Source organism: Leopardus geoffroyi, chromosome B1, assembly GCF_018350155.1.
Source record: "Leopardus geoffroyi isolate Oge1 chromosome B1, O.geoffroyi_Oge1_pat1.0, whole genome shotgun sequence".
Classification (NCBI taxonomy): Eukaryota; Metazoa; Chordata; class Mammalia; order Carnivora; family Felidae; genus Leopardus; species Leopardus geoffroyi.
The window spans coordinates 108,945,161-108,969,916 of NC_059327.1; the positions used below are offsets into that span (position 1 = coordinate 108,945,161).

The 24,756-nt window shown below is 39.4% G+C and overlaps 1 protein-coding gene across 3 annotated transcripts in view; it reads right to left on the minus strand.

Moving 5' to 3' along the window:
* Nucleotides 1–24,477, minus strand: part of UGT8 (UDP glycosyltransferase 8) — an 86,668-nt gene extending 62,191 nt beyond the window's left edge. The window contains exon 1 of one of the 3 annotated variants that reach the window (XM_045469217.1): nucleotides 24,208–24,477. The gene's annotated coding sequence lies outside the window, so the exon portion shown is untranslated. The other 2 variants (XM_045469236.1, XM_045469227.1) reach the window with 2 other exon arrangements.
* Nucleotides 24,478–24,756: the final 279 nt, after the last annotated feature.

Here is a 24,756-nt window from a genome sequence, read left to right on the forward strand (position 1 = left end):
GATTACAGCTTGGCATGGTCTCCACCACCACTCTGCACCAAATACCTCTTAATATTCACACAAATGCCCTTTTGTTCCCCCAACACTTCCCTGATTGGACTTCTCTCTAACGCTATACATTCATGATCAATCCCTTCTCCCCTCCAAATTCTCTCTTGGCTCTGAGATGCCACTGCTACTTGTACTCCACTGTCACAATATTGAAGAAAATCCGGAATTCAAAGACTCGAAACAAATTTCCTTTTGCATTTCAGCTCTCCCTTTCTTCTTAAATTAAAAATTATCTAGGGGCGCATGGGTGGCGCAGTCGGTTAAGCGTCCGACTTCAGCCAGGTCACCATCTCGCGGTCCGTGAGTTTGAGCCCCGCGTCAGGCTCTGGGCTGATGGCTCAGAGCCTGGAGCCTGTTTCCGATTCTGTGTCTCCCTCTCTCTCTGCCCCTCCCCCGTTCATGCTCTGTCTCTCTCTGTCCCCAAAAAAATAAATAAACGTTGAAAAAAAAATAAAAAAAATAAATAAATAAAAATAAAAATTATCTATATACTTGCATTTGAGACAAGAAACAATGCCAATTTTAATAAAAGGACCCACCTCAGGGCATAGGGAAGCCGTTTAACATTTAGGGGTAAATGGATTCAGCAAAACAAGGATATCAGAGTGGCACTTTACTTGAACGCTGCAAATCCAAAACACTCGTTTGCAAAAGTGATCCCTCTAAGACCAAACCCTTAGAACACCAGAAAAAAATAGATTAGCTATATTTTTCCTGTTCCTAAGCCTCAATGGTTCACTTCAGCTGAAATCTGACACCAGAACACCCCATTACTCTACTGAGACTTTTTTAAAGATAAAAAAAAAAATAGGCTTCATTAACCCCTGATTTTTCTTATTTTCTCAAACAGGAGTCTAAAAATACCAGAGTCTAATACCTTACTAGACCTCTAGCAACCTTACTTTAAAGTGCTATTTCCATCTACTTATGAAAGAAAGAAAGAAAGAAAGAAAGAAAGAAAGAAAGAAAGAGAAAGGAAGGAAGGAAGACAGACAGGGAATGGTCTTTGGCTACCACATGAAAGAATCATTTCTCTGGTTTTTGCTATTTGAGATTAAACCATGAATAATACTGAGCTGGAAAGCATACACGAGGATGAACTATATATATAAAAAAAATGGCAAGCACATAAACTACAGGAAAGAAGTTAAATTTTGACAGCCAACCAGCCTAGCAGCTTAGCAATTCAGGAGCAAAGGGAGAAAACAAGAGAGTGAGAGAATGAGAGAGAGAGAGAGAGAGAGAGAGAGAGAGAGAGAGAGGCAAACCAAACACAGACTCTTAACTCTAGAGAACAAACTGATGGTTACCAGAGGTGAAGTGGTTGGAGGTATGGGTGACATAGGTGATGAGGATTAAGGAGTGCACTTGTGATAAGAACCAGGTGATGTATGGAAGTGCTGAATCACTATCTTGTACACCTGAAACTAATGTTACACTGTATGTTAACTAAGTGGTATTTCTTTCTTTTTTTTTTATTTTTATTTTTGAGAGAGACAGAGACAGAGACAGAGAGTGAGCAGGGGAGGGGCAGACAGAGAGGGAGACACAGAATCCAAAGCAGGCTCCAGGCTCTGAGCTGTCAGCACAGGGCCTGACTTGGGGCTCAAACTCACTGACCCCGAGATCATGACCTGAGCCGAAGCCGGACGCCTAACTGACTGAGCCACCCAAGGCATCCCAACTAAGTGGTATTTCGATAAAAACTTAAAAAAAAATAGACTGTCATTTTAAATAAGAATCAAAGTGTTTTCGCATTAAAGGAAAAAAAAAAAAGTCTAATGGGACATTTAAAATCATGTCTGTATGTGGCGAATTGAACCATTTAGAAAAAATAGATTATGTAGTCTGGTAAATGAACAGCTAAAATTCTCAGTACTTTTTAAGTTTCTCTGGCATTTAATTATAATGACTGCAATAACATGAAAACAACATGTCAATCATAACTGCCACCAGAAGTCAACCTTGGTACTACATGAAATATTAGAATAATTTCATCTGTCTTCAAAGCACCTTTTATAAGTAAACCTAAGAAAATGCCATCCAGAAAAAATAAAGAAAAATAAACAAAAATCAAATCCATCAAAACAAAGACTAATTAGACATCATTACTAGTGCTTTTAAATAAATGCCAACAGCATTTTTCATAGAAATAGAACAAAGAATCCTAAAATCTGTATGGATCCATAAAAGACCCAAATAGTGAAAGCAATCTTGAGAAAGAAGAACAAAGCTGAAGGTACCACAATCCCAGATTTCAAGATATACTACAAGTCATAGTAATCAAACAGTATGGTACCGACGCAAAAACATAGAGATAGACCAAGAGAACAGGATAGAGTCCAGAAATAAACTCACACCCAAGTGGTCAAGTAACCTACAACAAAGGAGGCAAGAACATACAATGGGGAAAAGATGGTCTTTTCAATAAATGGTGTTGGGAAAACTGAACAGCCACATGCAAAAGAAACTGGACCACTTTCTTACACCATCAATAAAAATAAAGTAAAAATGGATTAAAGACCTAAATGTGAGACCTTAAACTATAAAACTCCTAAAAGAAAATATGGACAGTAATCTCTTGGAAATCAGCCTTAACAACATTTTTTTAGATATGTCTCCTTAGGCAAGGGAAACAAAAGCAAAAAATAAACTACTGGGACTACACAAAAATACAAAGTTTTTGCACAGCAAAGGGAACTATAAACAAAACAAAAGGGCAACCCGGTGAATGGAAGAAGATATTTGCAAAGGATATATCCAATAAGGGGTTTATTTGCAAAATATACAAAGACCTTATACAACTCAATACCAAAAGAAAAGCCCCCCAAAAATCTGCTTAAAAATTAGGCAAAGGACCTTAATAGACATTTTTTTTCCAAAAAAAGACATACAGATGATCAACAGACCCACAGAAAGATGTTCAACATTTTGGAGGCCACTTTCAGGCAAATAGGCTTGAGCAACGGAATATAGAAAGGGCCCACAGAGACCACCTGGCTGAATACACACAGGCCCATCAGGCACCCATATCTCAAAATAGCCACAGGCCCTAACCAAACAATGGGCTACTTACAACTAGGCACAGTTACCAAAAAAGGGAAAATTCCATAGGTCCCCATACTCCTCACTTTCCCTCAGTAGGAGAAGCCCCCTCCTGCCTCCTAGCAGATAGCCTTTCTTCGGTCCTGCCCTCTACTGCCTAGTGGTTTATTCAATAAACTTTCAGCTCCTTTGTTCTGCTTCAGGTGAATTCTTTCACCTCCTTTGTCTTGGGCTTCCATAGATCCTCACCTCAGGGGTTCCCATCCAATTCAGAGACATCCCATTTAGGCACCACAAACCTCACTACTCATCAAGGAAATGCAAATTAAAACCACAGTGGGATATCACCTCACACGAGTCAGAATGGCTAGTATCAGAAAGACAAGAGATAATAAGTGTCCTGGAGGATGTAGAGAAAAGGGAACCTTGTGCACTGTTAATGAAAGGTAAATTAGTGCAAGGCAAAGTGGAAAACAGTATAGAGATCCTTCAAAAATTAAAAACAGAAATATCGTATGATCCAATAATAATTCCACCATTGGGTGTTTACCCAGAGAAAATGAAAACACTTAATTCGAAAAGATACCTGCACCTTTATGTTTATTGCAGCATTGTTTACAATAGCCAAGACATGGAAGCAACCAAAGTGCCCATCGATAGATAAATGGATAAAGACGTAGTATATATGCACAATGTATTACTCAGCCATAAAAAGGAATGAGTTCTTGCCATTTGCAACAACATGGATGGACCTAGAGGGTGTTATCCTAAGTGAAACAAGTCAGAGAAAGACAAATACTGTATAATTTCCCTTATATATGGAATCTAAAAAATAAACATGAACAAACAAAAAACAGACTCTTAAACACAGAGAACAAACTGGCAGTCGCCAAAGGGAAGGAAGTGGGGGAGGAGGGTGTGGGTGAAATAGATAAAAGGGGGTTAAAAGGTACAATCTATAAAGTAAGAGGTACAAAAGTTATAATTGAAATTGAATTATATATATATAATTATATATATAATATATATACATACATATAATGGAATTGAAATGTACAACACAGGGAATACAGTCAATAATATTGTAATTACATTGTACAGTGACAAACAGTGACACTTATCGTGGTGAGCACTGAGTAACGTACAGGATTGTCCAGTCACTATTTTATACCTAAAACTAATTATTGTACACCTAAAACTAGTATAACACTGAATGCTAATTTTACTCCAATTTAAAAAAGCCAAAAAAAAAAATCTAATTTCTGTATCCTCTAGCACAATTTAAGCTCCAAAAAGGTTGAAATTTTAGTAAAAGTAGGTAACTATTTTATTTCCATTGTTAACCATGTAGTAAGTGCTCAATAAATAGTTACTGAATGAATTGACTGCAATTGTGAATTTGAGCCAGGGTATGTAGTTGGACCACAGGCACAGCCACTAATGGTCCCGTTTTTTTTCTTTAATCTTAAATGAATGAAATGTAATTTTATCAATTGTCTTATTTCTAAACAAAATTCTAAATCAAAAGCTTTTTGCCTGAGGTACTGACATTAGTTACACATCCCAATAATGGAGAAAGTTTCTAGGATAATGGATATTGCAGTTGGAGGAAGAAAGTATCAGAGTGTAGGTTCCATTTCAGTTTTTACTTAAGTCTAGGGGTCTTTTTTCATCTTATTTGTTAACTTCTTACACATTCAATTTGCAAGTGACCATTATATTAAATAACAAAAGAATGTGACAAGAAGCTGGAATTTGTTGGATGCCATAATAGGCATACAAGAGACTGCTGTGACATATAGTTTTCTTTTCTAGTAATGGAATCCTCTACTTCTACTTGGCTCACAGCCAGAAAGACCTAAGACGTTTCCTAGCCTCTCTAGGAGCTAGTTTGGGCCATATAAGTAAGTTCTGGTACATGTGCATGGGACAGAAGCAAAAGTGATATGTGCAGTTTCTAAGTTATGCCTTGAGAGGTTTCAATTTTCACCTTCCTGCTAGCAGGAATGAGCACAGGGTAATGATTAACATCCCGGACTGACCACGTAGGCAGAAGTATAAACCAGGAATAGTGCAACAACAAAGATACTTGAATCCACACTGTGGAAGCAGAATACCAGCCCTTTTCCTTGCTTATGCTCATTATGGCCATTCTCTGTGACACAACTAAACTACTGTCTTAAAGGCACTTTATTTTGAGTCTCTGTTTCCCACACTAGGATGACTAACCATCCTGCTTTGCCCAGAACTGAGGGGATTTCCAGGATGTGGAACTTTCAGTGTTCTATCTGGACAAAATGGAACGAGCTAGTCCCTCTATGGTTTGTGACTTATATCCTAACATAAAACTATCAATAAACAGCATATCTTATAAAGAGCTCCACTGTACTATGTACCTTCCCTGCATTACAGGCTTTATGAGCATGATCTCATTTTACACTGAGACCATACCAAAGAAAAAGTGTTGTTCCCATTTTACAGACAAGGATAGTTAGACTGAGTAGGATAAGAACTTGAGCAGGATCTACATGTGGCATACTGCAGAGGTTCATATCCATTTTTAACTTACTTTTATCCCACCATAGGAAGGGAGGAAGAAAATAAAGCTGAAGAAAACTGTAACTGTGGGCTAACTTGGGGATGGCTCCATTTTATTGCTATAGAGTTATTCAACAGCCCAGGTTTAAGCATTCATCTTTCATATGCAGGCAATATCTTGAAGTTCTGAAATTAATTAGGACTGTCTTCTTGCAAGTAAACTACTAAAAGGAAGGAGTCCCCTAAAATCACACTATGAAATGGGAACACCTTGACTGGGTGTGGGAGGGTGAGGAGAGATAATTTAGAAAATTAAGGCCACCCATTGTTGGTTAATATTCCTTCCCACCTCACAAAAACTGTTGATCTGGCAATAGGCATTTTTAATTAAGTAAGGGTGCAATCTGGGTTAAAAAAAAAAAAAAAAAGAAAAGAAAGAAAGAAAAAAGAAAAGAAAAGAAAATAGAGGAAAAGGGAAATGAAAAGAAAGGAAAAGAGAAGAGAAGAGAAGAGAAGAGAAGAGAAGAGAAGAGAAGAGAAGAGGAGAAGAGAAGAGGAAAGGAAAGGAAAGGAAAGGAAAGGAAAGGAAAGGAAAGGAAAGGAAAACAACAACAACAACAACAAAAACCCTACACTGGCAACAGAACCACTCAGGTTGTCTGTCAGTCGTTAATAAAGATAGATAACTTAGATTTTCAAAACTACCACTTTCCCAAATTAATGGTTTTTGCTCATTGGGAAAAATCACAGATACTTACATATATGTATGGAAGTGCACGATTTAACTACAAAAATTCAACTGGAATATGCTAAATGCAAAGAAAGAAATTGGGCTCCATTTCACAAATTAAAAAAAACAAATAAATCCAGGGGCACCTAGGTGGCTTAGTCTGTTAAGCGCCTGACTCTTGATTTCCGCTCAGGTCATCATCTCACTTTGTGGGATTGAGCTCCACATAGGGCTCTGAGCTGATAGCATGGAGCCTGCTTAGGATTCTCCCTCTCCCTCTCCCTCTCCCTCTCCCTCTCCCTCTCCCTCTCCCTCTGCTCCTCTGCTGCTTGTTGTGCACTCTCTCTCTCTCAAAAATACAAAACAAACAAACAAAAAACAAATCAAAGCTACTTGTCAAAAGCTTTTAGCCAAAATTTCTAACACATTTTTGCTTTTTTGGATACTATTTGTGTCTAACAATATCAAAAGGCACAACAGAAAATAGTCTATTATTCACACCACATTCCTAACACTCTCATGTCACCTTAAAGAAAACAAGATGAATATAAATTTGTAAAAGAAACACACAGGCAGATCTTTCTTCATACACACAAAATACTAAAAGGAATAAACCAGTAGTAAGACCATTCAAAATTTTTAATCCTGCACCTGGGACTTAGACTAGTGCCAAGGAGTGCACGAAAACCTCCTCGCGCAGGAGAGGTCATGAAGAATGTTTTTGTTGTCCTTTGTTGTCGTCCCGCACTCCGAGTTAGCCGCACTTAACACTTGCCTACACTACCAGTATCTATTCAGACATCTAGTACAGATGGTGAAGCTGTCAGGAGAAACCCAATGCTCTTCCCTTATCAGTGATAGCTGGCCCAGGCCCTCCTGGGGCCCTTCTCTGATCATCAGGTGGGGGGAAGTAAGATAAAAACAAGGGAAAAAAAAGGGAAAGAAAAATAGGATAATATGGATACCAACAGACATTGCAACTTAGTACCTTGGATATAATATGGGTCAAATTAATGCTTGATAACAGTGATTAAATTTAATTATTTTAAACACACATATTTAATCTCATGAAATGGTTCTCCAACGTTCCTGTCCTAAACAATCACCTGTGGTGCTTATTAAAAATGCAGATTCCTGGGGCGCCTGGGTGGCGCAGTCGGTTAAGCGTCCGACTTCAGCCAGGTCACGATCTCGCGGTCCGTGAGTTCGAGTCCCGCGTCGGGCTCTGGGCTGATGGCTCAGAGCCTGGAGCCTGTTTCCGATTCTGTGTCTCCCTCTCTCTCTGCCCCTCCCCCGTTCATGCTCTGTCTCTCTCTGTCCGAAAAATAAATAAACATTGAAAAAAAAAAAAAAAAATGCAGATTCCATGGTTTCTTCATCACACAGGCTGTTAGGAAGTCTGGGGAGAAAGAACCCCCCAAATCTGCATTTCTAATAAGCATTTGGAGATTTTGATGCAGTTCAACCGCCGGATTGAGAGACAAGGATCTACTACTCAATCCTTATGTGCATTAAAAGATACGTAAGTGATTCAAAGGGCATGTGGATCTGAAATATAAAGACCCGAGTTAAATTTCACTTGTTCTGGGTATTCAGAAAAGTCACAATGCCCAGCCCAGGATCTTGAGGAACTCAGAATAAACAAACAAGCAACCCCAAAGTGTATGTTTTTAATGTACTTTTATAAAGTACCTATAATATCTCAGGCACACAAATACAGTTTTGGAAATTTATAAGAACACGGCGGTAGCTTTTCATTTTCATTCAGTTTAATACCACATATTCAACTTTCCCATGATCATTTAATCCCACAAATTATAATAAGATAACTTGAAATATTAAAGTATTAGTAAAGTATTAATCAGTGTCACACTAGATAGATAATTTAAACAAATGTCAACGTGTATTTAAAATGTTGGGTTTTGGCTGTGTGTCATCCTTGGGTAACCTAAGACTATCTTTTTGGGAAGCTCATATTTCCAGTTGTTTATACTATGAAAATAACATCATTTTAGGTGACCCTACAGTGAAGTCTCTATGATGCAAGAAAAAATAAAAATAGGTATGGCATGTGTCTATAGATCCCCAAATCAGCAGCCTTTGTAATTTGGGCCAAGTCATTTAATTTCTTGGTGCCTAATTTTCTTCATCTGCCAATTAAGACTATGAAATTAGATGGTCCTGGAGATCTCTTACAATTAAAAGACCTTACTAAAAAAATAGATGTAAAAATAGGTTTAAAAGGTCGTGGGTGGCTCAGTTCGTTAAGTGTCTGACTCTTGGCTTTCTGGGTTTGAGTCCCAAATCAGGCTCTGTGCTAGCAGTGTGGAACCTGCTTGAGATTCTCTCTCTCTCCCTCTCTCACTGCCCCTCCTCAACTCGTGCTGTCTCTGTCTCTCTCAAAAAAAAAAAAAAAACAAAAAAAAAAAAAAAACAACTTAAAAACAATTTTAAAAATAGGTGTAATGACATTGGTATGAGTTGGTTCATAGAAGTAGTTAAGACCAAATAGATGCTAAGGAAAAAAAAAATTGAGAAAATGAATCTTAAGCTTTATGTTACAAAGAATCTGTAGTGTGAAGACAAATTTTACAGGGATACTGTTAGAATGCAAATTCTGACTCAGTATGTCTAGTGTGCCAAATTATTTACTTCTGACAAGCTCTCTGGTGCTATCCAATGATGCAGGTACATGGACTGTACTTTGGTAAGAAAGGATTTGGGGTAAAGCCAAGAGTTAGAATTAAGAGCAATAAAACCTGATTAATAACATGGTCAACCAGTCAACAATACAGTAACCTACTGGAAAACAAAAGACAATCTGCTTACAATAAGGAAAGGAACTAATTTACCTATATAATTTTTAAGGGACCGTTACGTGGTAGGTAGGCCAATCTTTGAACATATGGCTACATGCCAGTGTCTCTCAACCCTGACCATACGTTATAATCACCTGGGACGTTTGGAAAAGCTAGAGATGCCTGAAAGCCTACTACCCCTAAACTTATCAATTAAATCAGAATTTCTGGAGATAAGACCTCATAGGTCTTAGCATTTATTTTTTTGCTTTTATTTAATGCTCTCCAAGTAATTATAATATTGAGAACCACTGGACTGCCCTTACACAAAATCATAGCAAAATACACAAAAGTAAACAACTAATCCAACCCATTTTGTTTGTTTTTAATAAACAGAGGAGAGAGAGAGAGAGAGAGAGAGAGAGTGTGTGTGTGTGTGTGTGTGTGTGTGTGTGTGTGTTTTAAATGCACTATGAATACTTGAATATGCGTAAATAAGCAATTTGTAAATAAAACACAATAGCTTAAGTTTAGGTTATAAAAACTAACCAGGGAATTAGTAACAGGAAAGCATTTTGAAATTTAAACCTAGTTTTTCTTTTGTCCCTAAAATGATCAGAAAACCTGAATTGATTATATTTAGTATCAGAGATCAGTGGTTCGCCAACCTTGGCATGCCATCAGAACCACCTGGAAAGCTAGTAAAACAAAGACTATTGGCCCTGTCCTCACAGTTTCTGATTCCATAGATCTGGGATGAGCCCCAAATTTGCATTTCCAACAAATTCCCAGGTGATGCTGATGCTGCTGGTTCAGGCACCATTTTAAGGATCACTGACAGAGATAAAAGTCTGGAATTTTAACAAAGGCAATTCTTTTTTAATAAAGAAAACAGTGGCATTAAGAGACTTTCGATCTTGGGGCACCTGGGTGGCTCAGTCAGTTAAGTGTCTGACTCTTGACTTCGGCCCAAGTCATGATATCAAAGTTTGTGAGATTGAGCCCCACGTTGAGCTGAGCTCTATGTTGACAGTGTAGAACCTGCTTGGGATTCTCTTTCTGTCCCTCCTCAGCTCACACGCTCATGCTCTCTCTCTTTCTAAATCAATAAATATTTTTTTAAAAAGACACTTTCGATCTTTATCACGTAACCAGTTTTAAAAAAATATGTATCTATGATATACATATACACAAATCATACAGGAATAAGTGTGGGTTTCTTTTTCTTCATCTCCTCAAGACCAGCTCGGTACCAGTTATCTCCAGGCAACTGCATCATGTGATCAACATTCAGTGAACAAAAAGGAAATTCTTTGTTTTTATTCTGATCTCATCTTTAAGCAAATGAAAAAAGTTTCACAAATAAGACTGCATAAGACTTTAAGTTCTTATAGGTATATGGTTTCTTAAAAGAAAACTGATGCCTGATTAATGTTTTAAAATGTTTCGTTAGGAATTTTTATAACTCTCTTTCATTGGGATTTTAATTCTTAGAACACCACAGTGAATGTGGAGGAAATCTAGATTAAATTTTCATCCTCTCCCACCTCAAGGTTTATTCACGTTTGGGGAAACAGGTTTTTAAAAAATATTTTATTATTTTTTTAAGTAATCTCTATACCCAACATGGGGCTCAAACTCAAAGCCCGGAGATCAAGAGTCACGTATTCTACCATCGAGGCAGCCAGGCACCCCCCCAGGAAAACAGGTTTTCAACACATCATTATACAGACATTCTTAAGGCTGCAGAAATGTACCAGGATCACAAAATATCACAAGATTGTTTCTCTTCTTTATTAATAATATCCTTTTGCTACTATCAATAGTTTAAGCAGATTTTAACATTATCTACATTAAGATTAAGAGTCACAGAATAAATTCCCAAGTGATATCTTAAACATGTTTTAGAACCAAAAATGCCTGTACAAATATAACCAAAACCAAATCAGAACAAAAAACAACTTCTGGATATTTCCCTGTTCAATTCCTTGGAAGTCCAGAAGAATGAACTCACAACAAATTTTCCCAATGATGTCCTATAAAATGCCAGCATAATCACTAAAAGCAGGTTATTACAGGGTATTAGATAAAACAGCAAAATTACATTATTCCCCAGAGGGGGAAAATTTTGGTAGGTTCTGTAAAAAGACAAAACTGATTTCTCTGATGCTTTCTTTTTTTTTTTTTTTTTTTTTATTATTATTTTTTTTCAACGTTTATTTATTTTTGGGACAGAGAGAGGCAGAGCACGAACGGGGGAGGGGCAGAGAGAGAGGGAGACACAGAATCGGAAACAGGCTCCAGGCTCTGAGCCATCAGCCCAGAGCCTGACGCGGGGCTCGAACTCACAGACCGCGAGATCGTGACCTGGCTGAAGTCGGACGCTTAACAGACTGCGCCACCCAGGCGCCCCTCTGATGCTTTCTTACTAACAGGTTAAAACATAATTTTGTGCCTTCTTAGCATCCAGAATGGTAACTGATATTCAGCAGGATGAATCAAGTCCAGAGAAGTCTTCTGTATAGCATTGCTATTGTTATTAGGCTTGCAAACATAATATAAATATACTTAAACACTGGTACTTAATATATTTGTTATGAAATGATACCAAATATTCTTAAAGTATGCATTTTCACTTTAAAAAATGTCAAAGTCCCAATTTAAAGACTAAAGATAACCAAGTTCAAATCCTCTCATCTGTAGAGAAAGGGACAAGGTCTCCAGGGGCGGTCGCCTAGCATCCCCTGGCTAACTTTGTAGTTACTCACTGGCTGAGTTGGAACTAGCACTCAGGTTTCTTGAGTCCTAATCCAGGACCCTTTACCAGTACCATACAAAGACTCTCAAAAGTTGCCACTGTCATATGTCAGAAAATCGATCAACTTTTTCTTAAATTCTGAGATACACAAATCAAAAGCAGTTTCTGAGAAGCCTTAATAAAGACCTTTTTAAACCTTTCTACATACAACTTTTAAATTTTATACTAGATTTTTAAAAAAACACCATGTATTTTGGCTCTAAGGTGGAAGAGTTCTATCATATAATAGACTGTTGAATGAATGGGTGAATGAATTTGTGTATGTTACAGATACTCACCATACAGTCCTCCAGCGTGTCTGATTCAAAACGTCTCCTATGTCATACCCTTTGGGCAGAAGTATATGAGGAGGAATAGAAATGCATTTAAGCAGTATCAAATTTGTAAGCTGAAGTATTTTTACTGGTAAAAAAAATGATGAGAAAGCAAAAAGCACTTAGGACCCATACAGAGGCTAGATAACTACTATACAGGGTGATTTTTTTTAATTAAAAAAAATTTAAGATTTTTTACTGTGTATTTATTTTTGAGGGAGGGAGGGAGGGAGAGAGAGAGAGAAAGAGAGAGAGAGAGAGAGAGTGAGCAGGGGAGAGAGCAGGGGAGAGGCAGAGAGAGAGGGAGACACAGAATTTGAAGCAGACTCCAGGCCCTGAGCTGTCAGCACAGAGCCTGACACGGGGCCACAAGATCATGACCTGAGCCAAAGTGGGATGTTTAACCAACTGAGCCATCCAGGCACCCCTATACAGGGTGATTTGAACAAAATGACCACCTCCTATGTTAGTGATGGGCAGAACCCTATGCCCCAGCTCCGATATCCCTCCCTCCAATTTGTAACCCAATCACTAGGATCCCTCTTCTGAATTCCCCATCAAAGACAGGGACATTATCTCCAGAAGGGCAGGCTGGTGAAGAAAGAAAGAGAGGGAGATAGCAAAAGGAGGGAGCAGGACAGCCAGAGGAGGCTGTATCCGTATATTTTTGCATAGTTGTAAAATTTGAAGAAAAACAGTATTCCAAAGCATATGCTCAGATAAAGTCTAATTGATCAAAATAACATAGCTCTGGAGAATTAAAAAAAAAAAATTAAAACGGGCAAATAACAGAGTCAGGCATCATTTCTTATTAATAGTTTTACCAAACCTGCTTATTTTCTTTTTCTTTTAGTGAAGAGATTCCTTAAAATATGTTCTTATTCCTATTCCCACTCCTACTGCCCTACCCAGAAAGAGATAGGGAAGGAGACGTTTCAAACCAGAGAATTCTGCTGATTGCCAAAGGAGGAAATAACCACAGAAGAGGGAAAAAAGAACTTGGCCTGAACTGGTGCTTTGAATTAATTAGTATCTAATGCTTATCTGGGGGGTGGGGAGGAAGGGAGCCATTCAAATGACTCTGAAGTCAGATCTTTCTCATGTGTGTAATCATTTTTTTTCTCCACCTACTGCTTCATGATATCAGGTGTGTTTACATTCAAATATAAACACAAAACAAAAACTAAATACACTAAGTTATCTCTGTCCTTATTTCCTTTTATTAGCCTTACCTAGAGCTGGCTGTGAATGTACTTCCATCCATTAGAAGCCCCAGGTAAACTCAAAAAGAAAAACCTACTAAAGTATAATAAATATTATATTATAATAAAGAGTTCAAAGGACCTATAATATAGAGGTAGCAGATAACAGATCAGACTTTATTTTGTCTGTTGTGACTAAGTGATACAGTGGTCTCTGTAGAATAGAATATTTCATTTAAAAATAAAATAATGGAACATTTCAAGTTTGAATAATGCAGTTGGGAAAGAACAAAAGGGCAAAAGCAGCAATATACATATAGAAAATTGGAGAATGGACCTTCTTTGCTGCCTTATGAGTCACTAAAGATGCCATTCAATTATATTTGAATATCCTGTCATCAGTATGTTTGTCCAAGGCATTACGAGGCAACTATGAATGAGAGCCCACCTTCTAAGAGCTCATACTCTCCTTGGAGAATTAATCTAATTAAGTGTTAAAGGATCATCAGCACAGATAAAAAAGAAATCCAAAGAAAAGCACGAGAGACTGGGAAGCAATATCTGAGATGGAACTTGAGGGTCAACGTGGTGAAGAATGAAACTTTGCTAAGTACAGAGAGAAACAAAAGCAGAAGAATCAGGTGGAGGAATATCCATTTATACCTCCAGGAATAAATGGAACCTGATAAATGGAAAACTGTTGGAGGATGATCAGAATGCAGCTGGACAGTAAGAACCCTGAAAACTGGAATTTCTCATGTGAAAACGAATGGCACAGTCAAATAGCACTCGTGGAAGGCAAATGCAACCCAGTGAGGAATGGAGAGTGGAGAAAACAAGGTCCAGGGTATGGTGAGAAGGAGGCACTGATGTGGTCAGGAAGCGACAGGGACAGCAGAAAGTGAATGGAAAGTATCAGTGTGTGAAAGATCTTTGTGAAGACAGTGATGGAATTGGGGACCAGGCTAGATATAAGGGGAAAAGGAGAGGTTGGACTCCAAAATAACACCAAAATCTATGCCTGAAGACAGGCAAGTGAGGGTGTCAGACCTGGAGACTCTACCAAGTGAGAGTACCTAAGAAGTCCGAACTAGACTTACAAATCTGTGAATCATTTATTCATAATAAAACCGCAATCCATGAGCATGACTAGCTCACCATTCCAGAGGGTAAAGGGGAAGAAAATCTCAGTAGGTGGGTAAAAAGACTCTGGTGAGGTCTAAAGAAAGACTTACTTAGAGGTTATTTCAATAGGGTCCAGGTTTCAGCAGGTGGTCAGCTGTGGTTCCAGGGCACAGCTCTAGGAAAGAAGCCTGTGTTCCAACACCAAATCCTCACAGCCTCTCCTAGTGACCACCGGCAGTTACTTAAGAGTTCTGCAAGCCCAGATCATGGTTTGTAAAACATGACTATCTACTGGATGCTCAGGAGAGGAATGAGGATAAAACAATAGAGTGTATGAGTAAGGGATTTGCAAACTACAAAAAAGCTGTACGAATATAACATTTTACTATTGTTCAAGGAACTGTGTACTTGCAAGATAAAGTCAGTGTTAAGAGATAGTAACTACAACATTTTCCCACGAATATTCCTACCAAGCCTCAGCCCTGACCCAGTAGAATGTTCCCTATTTTGGATATTGAAGACTGCAGGTGTTTGCTTGTTTTAATTAAACTCATTCTCAAATCAAAGCTTACACAAAGGCTAGATAGGACGTGGAAACACTTGTCCTCTTCCTCTTGGGTTTTTTTTCCCTCCACTATTGTTTTCCCTTTCCCTCTCTCTACCTTGTTCTAATTCCCCATTTCTTATTTACTTCTTTCTGTTTCCCTTACGCTCACTCTAGCTCCATTAAGATATATTCTCACATATGCCCCAAAGTATTTTCAAAACCCAGGAGAAAATAAGAGTCAGTGATTAGCATTAATACTCCTTAAAATAGTTTCACCCTTGACCTTATCCACAAATTTCACTGCTTTCCCCCCATTTAAATAGACGGGGAAAACCTGTTTGACTAGTTTTCCCTCTAAGCCCTGCTCTCCTGATTGGCTGGTTGAGTACAAATGAACAACAGGCACAACAGCACAAATGCAAAAGCTATGTAAAGCACAAGGGCCTTTCTGTATGAGAACCCACAGGGAAGGGCCTGCAGGTCCTGCACTAACTGCCCAGTCTTAGAACAACTCTCTCAAAGCAGGAAGGCAACACTACTGAATCATTCATTCCACTGCTAGTGTAAAAAAAAGGAAACATCCTTCTGTTGATGCCTCCCCTTTAGAATGAGAGATATAATGGGGCACCTGGGTGGCTCGGTGCCACCCAGCTCAGCTAAGCCTCGGACTGTTGTTTTCAGCTCAAGTCATGATCTCAAGGTCTCCTGAGTTCAAGTCCATGTCGGGCTCTGAGCTGGCAGCACAGAGCCTGCTTGCGGTTCTCTCACACTCTCGGTCTCTCTCTGCCCCACCCTGACTTTTGCTGTCTCGGTCTCTCTCAAAATAAGTAAATAAACTTCAAAAAAAAAAAAAACAAAAAAAAAAGAATAAGGGATTTTATGATGAGGATTACATTAAGCCTTTATCTTAATTTAGAAATTTAAGAAATTCTGGTGGCTATGACTACATTCAAAAATGTGGTACAGAAGAATGCCTACGTTAGTGGCAGAGTGGTGGTGGTGTGTGTTTCCTTAAGTAGATTAGGAGAATTTGAATTTGCAAAACAGATTAATCAAAACAGGATTCTTTTTATGGAAAATAAAATTTTTCTTTAAATAACAAAGTCTCTGGGTACACTGATGTGCTTAGTGTCCATGTTTGTCCACATTTTTTACTGTAAAATCTTTCAAACATACAGAAAAGTATAAAGACTAACAAACATCTGTATACCCATCACCTTTATTTTAAATTCTATAAATATGAGTCAGTTTATAAAAATTGAATTTTTACACAACTTTTCAGGAACATACAAAAAATACACTGGATTCTACTTCCTTTTTAAAAAATAATTTAAAAATACACAAGGACAGGGGCACCTGGGTGACTTAATCAGTCGAGTGCCGACTGTTGGTTTTGGCTCAGATCATGATCTCATGGTTCATGGGATTGAGCCCCCCCATTGCTGACAGCCCAGAGCCTGCCTGGGATTCTCTACCTCTCTCTCTGTCCCCGCTCACACTCGCTCTCTGTCTCTCTCAAAATAAATAAACTTAAGAAAAACAAACAAACAAACAAACAAACAGGAAAACATTAAAAAAAATTCATGAGGGGGCACCTGGGTGGCTCAATCGGTTAAACGTCCCACTTCAGCTCAGGTCACGATCTCACAGCTCATGAGATTGAGCCCCTCATAGGGCTCTGTGCTGACAGCTCAGAGCCTGGAGCCTTCAGGTTCTGTGTCTCCCTCTCTCACTCTGCCCCTCCCCCACTTGCACGCTGCCTCTCTCTCAAAAATAAATAAACATTAAAAAATTTTTTAAAAATTCATGAGGACATATTATTAAACTAAAACACCTCACTTTGGGGAAAATCAGCCCTACGGTTATTACAGTTATTATTTATTAAAATTAGTTATAGCCAATGAAATAGCTAAAAAATTATGACTCAGCATCTTGAAAATATTTCAAATATTAATTCTTTTAAAAACAGACTGAAAAGTACACAATAATTTTACACATATTTTGTATGAATAATATTCCAAAATCAAGCAAATATTTACCAAATCCGTTTTAATGTAAAATTGTCAGTAAATTGGAATACCTACAGATGTATTTCTATTATCTAACTCAAGTCAAGGCAAATATAATAAATATAGTGATTATTTTGATTATTAACAATGCAAATAAACAGCACAAGGCTAAGAGCAAAACACACAGTATCTCTGAAATGTTCCTAATTACACATGCTTTCCAAACGTTTTAATACTTATACAAATTTCTAGCCAAAGAGTACGAACTGACCTATGCTGTCCTAGATACCCGCCATTCATAAATCCAAAGGTTCCATTTTTCTCTGTCTCTGCACTCGGAAATGCTGACCTAAGCATGGCACGCATGTTCAAATCAATTTCAACTTGGCATCTGTCATATCTTAAGGCAGTGTTGAGCAGGGCAGTACATAGTCTAAAACTGAGTTGGTGAATACACAACATGGGACTACACAGACTACTATGCTTTGCAAGAACGAGATCATACACAGTGAGGAAGTTAGTGCAGTGAACAAAAAGCACCAAAATTCAACTCCAAAATACAGAGATCCTGGTAAAAAAAAAAAAAAAAAAAAAAAAAGTGTGACTAGAGAATTTCAAGTAAAGAACATCATCAGAGATTAAAAACTGCACACATAAAACACATGAAAACTACACACATAATGAGTCACCTTAAAAATATTGACTTTATGGGCGCCTTGGGAGCTTAGTGGATTGAGCGTCAGACTTTTGATTTCAGCTCAGGTCATGATCTCACAGTGATGAGATGGAGTCCTGCATGGGGCTCCACGTGTGGAGCCTGCTTAGGATTCTCTCTCTATCTCTGCCCTCTTCCCCTCTCAAAAAAATAAGAATAAGAATAAGAATAAGAGTAAGAGTAAGAATAAGGATAAGGATAAGGATAAGGATAAGGATAAGGATAAGGATAAGGATAAGGATAAAAAATTAAAACATGCTGATCATCTAATTTCATTTCACTCAAAAACACTTATTAGAAATTTGAAAAACTATGTGTACTCTAAATGGTATATAAACAAATGACAAATGAGAAACAGTAAGTATTGAAACATATATACTAATTTGAACTAAAAAAGAAAAATCAGTATTACTTATAACCAATTATTACCAATATACCTTACAACCAATTAGTAAATAATATGCATTATGTTCAATTGTTGATTGGTTCCCAAACCAGTTTATACATGCAACATTTCCTCAAAATGTCCACTAATTACAGGGTAGAAATTGTACACACATATTAAAGTAGAAATCTAATTTTAGATATTTATCACTAATACAAAGCATTACTTCATCCAAATAGAGAAAATCCTAAAGAAAAAAAGTAGGTATTTTTAAATATGATTACAGTAGATCTAATTTTTTAAAAAAATAATGAATCAGTCCATTATACAAGTTTAATAATTGCTTCCCATAGTGTTGACTTTTCAGACTCCATAAGATATAGAAGTGCTTTCTAAATCATCAAATATTAAATATTTTGTTGAATTTTAATATCACTGGTCTTTTTTGTTGTTTTTGTTCAGACTCTTTCAAAATGGATAATCCATATCCTTATTAGATTATCTGAGAAACTAGAACTCACTTATGGTACCAAAAATAGTTTAACAAAACATTTAAAATGTCTATGATTTGATTACTAGAGGCTTTTAAAAAACAACCTGTGTGCGGGGTGCCTGGGTGGCTCAGATGGTTAAGCGTCTGACTCTTGGTTTCGGCTCAGGTCATGATCTCACAGTTTGTGAGTTCAAGCCCCACATCGGGCTCTGCTCTGACAGCATGGAGCCTGCCTGGGATTCTCTCTCTCCCTCTCTTTCTCTGCCCCTCCTCTGCTCTGTCTCTCAAAATAAATAAACTTAAAACAACAACAACAACAAAAAACCCAACAAACCTGCGTGGCACAAGACCCTCAGGCTGATAGAGGCGTGGCTTGTCCAGAGGATCCCAGGGGCTTTCCCAGAGCTCTTGATGCAATTCCCACCCTCTCCTTAGGCAATGCTTTCAAACTGCTCTTTCTGCTCCCTTCAAAATTTCCAATTACCCCTATTCTACTGGCTTCCTCCCCAAAGGCTGTAAATCTGATCAAGTTTTCATCTGAAATATACCTTCAATCACCCTCCTGAAACCCTGAGAGCAAGTACTGCTGAAAGCAGGAGTCCCTACAAACTATCACCAAATCCAAGTTCAGCTTTTCATAAAAACAGCTAGCCATTTATTGAACACAAACCAGTAAGCTTCTAGGCACGGAGCTTGCCGGATTTCATCTCATTTGATCCTCACGGTAGCCATATGGTGTAGGCACTTTGGTTCTCTTTTTGTAGGTGAGAACTAAATTCTAAGTTTAAGGTCACAGAGTTAGTCAGGGGCAGAACCAGGACTGTCTGATACCCCCATTTAAGTACCTGATCTTACTTCTTGAACTTATTTCTTTCTTCAGCTCCTAAAAAGCTGTTCTCCCCTAATTGTCCTCCTGCCTTCCACTCTGTACCTCTCATTTTTTCTGGCTCCCTGATTCTCACCCAACTGTTAAACTTTAAGATCTCCCTAGGTCTCTATCTCCATCTTAGTCTTTGTACCTGCCCTGGAAGACCTATCGACTCCTTTTTTTTTTTTTTTTTTTTTTTCGTACAACCACCCATATACTGAAAACTGTTAAATCAGTGCATTCATCCATCCATCTATCCATGCATTTGTCTACCTACCTATCCATCCATCCTTATCCATCCATTTATCTACCTGATCTATCCAGCCAAGACCTCTCTGCCCAGAACTAGATTTTCTATAGGTAGTTCATATTCTTCATGTCCAAAACTGAACTCTATCATCTTTGCCCCTCCAACCTTTTAAAGTCCCTATTCCATCCTCCTATGTCACCCATCATGTAATTGCTCACCTAATCGCTCACCTAATCCTAGATTCTCCTACCTTAACATCTATGTGACCAAACACTTTTCTTCATCTCACTGCTACCACTATGGTATAAGGTCCTCAACAAGATCACTCCAGTACCTTCTAAACTGCTGTTTTTATCTCATATTCCTCAGATCCACCCTTCTAGATGGCTGTGAGAGCTGTCTTTTCATCAAATCACTCCTTTGTTTGAAACAGACTTGAACAGAAAATGGTCCATATTCCTTATGATGGCAAACAGCCCCTCATGACCTTGCCCCTGCCTTTTATGTCACCTTCTCTATGAAGCCTCTCTAGTCTTCCGATCACTTCCAATACCTGTTCAGGGCACTCTGCATATCCTCATCACAGCACTCACAGACCTTATGGCACTATTTTGCACGTACTGAAACTAGTTTGTTTTCTATCTAACTAACCCTCTTACACCCAGAGCCCTTCCAGGCTCTTATGTGTTTGTATATCCCCAGAGCACAAGAGCACAGTGTGGTTTTAATAAATATTTGTTGAACAGAAGAATGAATGTTTGTGAAATGCTTTATATTGGGAAGATATTGATTGCTACTGTTTTCAAGACTAAATTAAACTAATTTATTCAAACTAATTCGATTAGTTCCTCCATAGGTAGGTATGCAAAATAATATTGAAATGATTGACCTACCTTCAAGTATGGTTAACAAGATTATCAAACCACACTTCTTACTCGTGGCTTCCAGAATAGGAAAATATTAATGATATTGTATATGGCTAGCTGGTTTCAGTGGCAGGAAGTGGTATGGAAAATATCACTGTATTCATATTCTCAAACAAAGACACTCTGGGCCTAGCGTAAAGTAAACTTTTTTTTAAAGTTTATTTATTTATTTTGACAGAGAAAGAGGGAAGGGCAGAGAGAGAGAATCCCAAGTAGGCTCTGCATTGCCAGTGTACAACCTGAGGCGGGGCTCAATCCCACAAACCGTGATATCATGACCTGAGCCAAATCCAAGAGTCAGATATTCAACCGACTTTTTTAAGGGCTACTTCAATTTCTCAGAAAAGCGAAGATTTTTCACAAGACTGAACTGTCTGAAACTAAGTCACTCTTCTTCTTAAGATCTCACACACAAAATATTCTATAAAACAACATTAAAACCATTTATGTAGAGGTCATCCTTTTAGGAACTGCACCATATAGCTTGTGATTGAGCCCAGAAATAAAGCATGAGAACAGCAAGTATCTGTCACAAAGTCCACAGGCTTTATACTCAGGCAATAGCCCACATCACTTCACAGAAAAAAAGACAACAGATAATATAGCAGCAAGACTCGCTCACAGCCTGACAGTAGAAAGTTGATAGCTGATAACAGAAAGAGGACCCAGAAAAACCATAAAAGGAAGAATAGTACTTCTGTCTTCAATCTAGTTTTTCAACTGGGCAGACTAAGACCATTTACTATAAACAAAAACAGCTCTATACACCTCAACGAATAGCCCTATTCAATTCTTTATGAATTCATGCTCATAAAGACAACCCAACAGAAAAATTAACTTAAATCCAAGGAAGCAACTAAGAGTGTAAGATTTAGAAATTATTTTTTTGTTTTAATAGCTTAATTTTTACGTTTCAGTAATTAATCACGTGAGAGGTCAGCTATGGAGAAAATGCCTTATCTAAATAAGCAACATCCCAGATGGTAACAATATCAATAAATTAAGTATTATTATATATCACAAAAGCAATAAAAAGTGCTTATTCTCCTGGTATATTCTGAAAATCTAGTGTGAATTAAGCAACATCAAATCAATATTATTTGATAAATAAATAACTTTGAAAAGGAGTTTGAGAATTGGGAATATGGTTGTTTTCTTCCTTTGTTATCAATATTTAAGTGGTAATTAAGCTGATAAGGTACCTTGAAATGTTTTAAGTAATTCAAATTAAATGTTAACTGTCAAACTCTTTACACAAACAATAGATTTTACAAAAAATAAATTTTGTTGTAAATATCTTTCTTTACTCCACTGGTTTACTTATCCTAATAAATGCACCAAGTATTAACATAACAAGCATAAAGCTCTGGGAAGTGTAGATTTAAGAAGAGTTTAAATGTCTTCAGTAGTATTAGCCAGATCAAGTCAGAAGTATTGTTTCTACTAAGTTATGCCCAGGTACTTATACATTATTAAGCTTTTACCAAATGTCAAGGCAATACACTTCACTGTAGTTTTTAAACAATCCTATAGCAATAAATCACACAACGCTAGATGTCAATTTTATTTTGCGGGTGGCAGACAAATCAAACAATACTAGAGTATTTATTTATCACTGGAATTATCTAGAATAGTTGCTGAACAGAATTCCATTCCTAAAGCAAAACCTTAAACTATCCATCAGGAGATAGGAGAAAACTAAATCCACTTTGGGACTGGAAAAAAAAAAATGCTGACTTACGATTTTACTCAGTGAACAAAGTTCTGGATTCCTTTATCATATAACATTGAGGTGCATGACTCTTCAATTAATTTAAAAATCTCCAGAGAACAAAGTGTGATTAATCCTAATATAATTAGAAAACCAGTTTAAAGGACTTTCTATCCTTCTTACTAATGGCAGTCATTTCCCCCCCTCCCCTCCACCAAAGATATAAAGCACAGCAATTTTGAGTGGAGACCTTTTTTGGAACATGAAATTACCAGAAAAAGTAAAGTTTGGCATATAGCCAAACAGCCACACCTTCACCCAAAAATTCATCATACAAGGTGACAGCCTGAGGGGGCTGAGGCTTTTTGGTGTAGTGTTGTTTGTTTGTTTGTTGTTTGATCTTTTTCTAGGTGGAACCCACCTGAAATAAAAGGCTGTCCCTATTACTAACACTGACTCATACAGAGGTGACACGGGGTCACTCCTGGCTGAGAACGCCGCCCACCACCGTCCTCTTCTGATTCTCCCTCTCCTTAAGAAAGGCTACTTAACAAGACCTAGACTTCGGAAGAGTCAGTCTTCGGGACATCCAGTTCTCCCCCATCTCCCTCCCCCGTGCCCTGGTATGCTTTAAGGTGATGGGAACCAGCGGTACATGTACAGACGCGGTTCTTTCCCCAAGGAAGTGCTGCAGAGTAGTACATTCACCGTACACAACTTTATACACCTAAAATTAAACCAGTAAATTTACACATACAGATTGGGTACGCCCTTCGCCACCTCTGCCTGTCCTTTTGCCCCGTCGCACTGCACATATTTGCGCTTGCCGATGCGGTTTGCCTCGTACAAACCCAAATCACGCATCCCAGGCCCCCTCGCCGCTCCTCCAGCCCGAGGAAGGCGCCCTACTTCCTGCAGCGCGTCCTCCTCTCAACTCCTCTCTAACCTTAGCAGCCTGCACAGGCTTCTCTACTGCGAGGGCACGCCGCACGGTTTCCCCAACCACGCGGGAAATCGCGCGCGACCCTGCCACCACTGTACTTTCCTAGGGGGTCGCGCGGGATCCCGCAGAAGCTCAAAGGTCCAAAGAGAGTGTGAGTGAGCGTGTGAGCTTGTGTCCGCGCGCGCGCGCAGCTCCGAGACACTCCCCACCCCCAACACATTCAGTTCCCCTTTAGGGAGAGGACAAAGTAGATGACTGTTGGGAGAGGTCCGAAACCTCCTGGACCCCATCGCTGCCCTCAGCGACTCGGGCCTTGGAACTCCCCGATGCCCATCCCTCCAGGGTCAAGTGCAAGGCCCTCGAACAGATCCGCGCCGAGTTATTTCCTCCTTTCTCCGAGTTCACACACGAATTCGAAAAGACCCTCAAACCGGTGCCATATGGGAGAGGAAAAGACTAGGGGAGCGATCGAGGGTAGCTGGGAACAATCTCTTTCACAGTCCCACAACCTTGACCTTTCTCCCTACCCCCCAACCCCACTCCCCCGTTCCCTATCTTGTTCAGCCCAACCCCATCTGCACTTTCCAATCCCTACCCTCCGCCTCCCCCCCCCCCCCCCCCCCCGCCCTGGATCGTAGCCATTCGCTCAGCACTCACCTCTGGGAGCAAACGACGCCCATCTCCTCCTCCTAGCCCGCCCCCCTTCCGCCGGCTGGAACGGCGTGCTCACTCTACTTACCTCGGCTCTTGGCTGCTGCGCGTGAGTTTGAGTGTGTCTGCCGCGTAATTGTATCCGGGGACAGAAGGGACCCGTGTTTGTGCGCTAGATCAGGTGTCGCCGCCTTCGGTGGTTTGGGGGCGTGAGGGAGGCTGTAGCGTTAGTGTGTTAGCTTAGGACGGACTCACTGGGCTCACAATTGATGGCAAAGCTTTAACGGTGCCCTCCCTCGGGGCCGCAGCGCGCCTGCTCCTCCGCTGCTCCCCGCGGGTGGCCGCCCCCCCCCCCCAACCCACCCAGCCGCGCCCCGCCCAGCGCACTGCTGGAAGAGCTGGAGCGCGCCCCTCTCCTCCCGCGTCTGGCTCAGCGGGGCACGACGCGGGTGCCACGCGCTCAGCCTCTCGTCACACGCCTGGGTCTGCGAACGCCTTGTGCTCCCCGGGCTGGGGCATGGATGCGGACGCGCCTTCTTGCCACGCGCTCGCGGGCTGGGCGAGGGGCAGGTCCTGGGATAGGGATGCTCGCCTGCGGAGTGTCGGTCGGCTGGCAAGCTGGAACTCTCGGGAACCC